At 45.6% G+C, this 3063-nt stretch overlaps 1 pseudogene; it reads left to right on the top strand.

Annotated features, from left to right (window-relative positions):
- Nucleotides 1-3063, top strand: part of LOC105000162 — a 10488-nt pseudogene that overhangs the window by 4884 nt on the left and 2541 nt on the right.

The following is a 3063-nucleotide window of genomic DNA, read 5'->3' as shown; positions in this document are numbered from 1 at the left end:
GATGCCAAGCCTCCATCTCAGACCCTGGGCAGTGCCAAGACGGATTCACTGTGCAAATTCAGGCCCAGAGTCCTGGGGGATATTCACCTGCAGACCATCTGGAGCCTCTGGGACCCACCAGCCCGTGCCCACTTTCCCACTGCTCAGCCATATTTGACTCTGGGACCCCATGGACTGTAGCCTGCCAGGCTTCTCTGTCTATGGAATTCTACAGTTGATAATACTGCAGTGGGTAGCCTTTCTCTTTTCCAGGAGATCTTCCTAACCCAGGCATTGAACTTGGGTCTCCTGCATTGCAGGCAGATTCTTTACCATCTGAGCAACCAGGGAAGCCTCCCGTTTCTAAGAGACAACCCAACATTCCTAAATCCATTGTCTAAGTGTGCTTTTATACCACTAATATCCCTATAAGTTTTATTTTGTTTTTACATTAGTAAAAACTTTCACACACAATTATTTATTCAAAGGCTGAAGGAAATCCATTGCCAATCATCAAAAAATGTCACTTCTGAGTTCAGTATTTCAGTGTTGAGGGTAACTTGGCATTTTTCTCTTTGGTGTGATTCATCTGTAACTTTTTTTTTTTTTAATAAAATCTTAATCCTTAAGTTTTTATTTTAAGCCACATGATAAAGATCAAATTTCCTCCAAATTCTGGTTCTCTGCCAACCTGGCTGCACTATGGCTTTAAACTAATTCTCTTTGCCCATCAGAGCTCTTTACTGAGACCAAGTCCTTTAAGAGTCAGAGAAGATTTACCAACTAAACAAAATAACAGCATCCCTTCATAGTGGAAGGCTCCAACTATACCACATTTTGTGACCAAAGGAGCTGGGACCTGCATGGACCACCAAAATTTTGATCTAGGTATGTCCTGAATATTAGCATCACCTTGATTTGAGCTTTCCTGGTGGCTCAGATGGTAAGGAATCGACCTGCAATGCAGTAGACTCAATCTTATTCCCTGAATGGGTAAGATCCCCTGCAGAAGTTACTGGTTACCCACTCAAGTATTCTTTCCTGGAGAATTCCATAGAGGAGCCTCTTGGGTTACAGTACATGGAGTCACAAAGAATCAGACAGTACTGACACTTTCACGTCACCTTTAATCCTGTGGGTAAGCAGGTGGTGCAAGTCGTCATTGATTGACTTTTTCAATGTGTCATGGTCCCTTATGTTTTGGCCCCTCTCTGCCCCACCCTTAAATTAAGCTGCAAAACCATCCTTTTATGATTTCTTACCTAGGGAATTAGAACTGAGAGCAGAAGCAGCAAGAAGCCAGAAGCTCTGCACTGATTAGGTGAGAATGAAGGAGGAGAGTGAAAGAGCTGGCTTAAAACTAAGTGTTAAAAACACTTAAATCATGACATCTGGCCCCATTACTCCATGGCAAATAGAAGGGGAAAGGGTGCAAGTACTGACAGATTTCCTCTTCTTGGGATGTGCAATCACTGCAATATTGATTGCAACCATGAAATCAAAAGAAGGTTGCTTTTTGGCAAGAAAGCTATGACAAACCTAGACAGTGTGTTGCAAAGCAGAGATGTTACTCTGCTGACAAAGGTCTACATAGTCAAGGCTATGGTCTTCCACATGGTCATGTACGGTTGTGAGTGCTGGACCACAAAGAAGGCAGAGTGCCAAAGAATTGTTGCCTTCAAGTTGTGGTGCTGGTGAAGACTCCTGAAAGTCCTTTGGACAGCAAAGAGATCAAATAAGTCAATCTTAAGGGAGATCAACCCTGAATACTTGTTAGAAGGATTGATGCTGAATGTGAGCAGCTGACTCACTGGAAAATTCCTGATGTTGGGCAAGATTGAGGGCAAAAGGAGAAAGGGTGACAGAGAATGAGATGGCTGGATGGCATCACCAATGCAATGGACAAGAACTTGGGCAAACTTCAGGAAATGGTGAGGGACAGGGAGGTCTGGCACACTGTGGTCCATGGGATTGTAGATACAACTGGGCAAACGAACAACAACAATCTCTTGAGATAAAGCTGTTCCAGGGAGAGTAGAAGAGGAAAACATTTGCAAGAACAATGGAAGTGCCAAGTTCTCCCCTAGAGACGGAGGAAGTGGGTAGAGTTTGGCCACCTGGATTAGTGCTCTCCTGAAAGGCGTGCCTCTGGCCACCTTGTAGAGTCCACTTGTCACACAGCCCTGATATGTAGGCCTGTATCCCGAGGGCCTGACCTCCTCCTGGGTACCAGGTTCTCAGTTGGTGTGAGATGCCCAGCCTTGCTGGTGGACACTCAGGCTGATCACATGTCACTCCATGGCCACAAGCCCAAGGAAGCTTCCTCCTTGACCACAGCAATGCACCTGAACTGGACTTGGCCTTGGGGTTGTCCATGGAAGGAAAGGTGGGAAAGGTCACGTTTGTCTTTCTTTTGTTTGTTTGTTTGTTTCTATTGTTGGCCAGCCAGTACAGCTTGCAGGATCTTAGTTCCCCAACTATGCCCTCAGCAGTGAAAGTGAAGAATCCTAACCACTCCAGGACTACCAGAGAGTTCCCAGTAGGTCATTTCTTGAGCCTGGCAGACGGCCCAGATGTCTGACGTTGGCTGCTGAGAGGCAGCCTTCTATGGGTCAGGCTTGGATGGAGTCACAAAACATCCCTCTCTCCCTGATCTCTGGGAGCCCTGTGACCATGGCCCATATCATAGAAACTTTTGGAGGTAGAGAGAACTGAAGGACGACATACCTCCTCCCCACTCATATTCCTTTCCTGGCTACAGACCCAAAGGCCTTCCAATAAATTCATCTGCTCTCAACCAATCTACAGAAAGCATGCTGTCCTCCTTCCTGGAAACCTTCCCTGAAGAAAAGGTTGAAATCATGTCCTCTGCTTCTTCCTAACCTAACATGTGAAGGCTTTTCTGTTCATCCAATGATAAGCTTCTGCTAGAGAGCCATGGGTTTTCTTCCTTTTTTTTTTTCCCTTAAAACACATACTCCCCTTCACAACCAGGATGGTTTGAGCACAGGCCTCGCTCTGTTCTCAAGGTTCTGTCCCTCACAGTCTAGGAGAGAAGTAAAGAAAGTTGGGGCCAGAACGAGA

This window comes from Bison bison, unplaced genomic scaffold (assembly GCF_000754665.1).
Source record: "Bison bison bison isolate TAMUID 2011002044 unplaced genomic scaffold, Bison_UMD1.0 scf7180017864368, whole genome shotgun sequence".
NCBI classification, from domain to species: Eukaryota; Metazoa; Chordata; class Mammalia; order Artiodactyla; family Bovidae; genus Bison; species Bison bison.
Note: the sequence above shows the minus strand (reverse complement) of the source record. Positions and strands in the feature narration are given on the sequence as shown.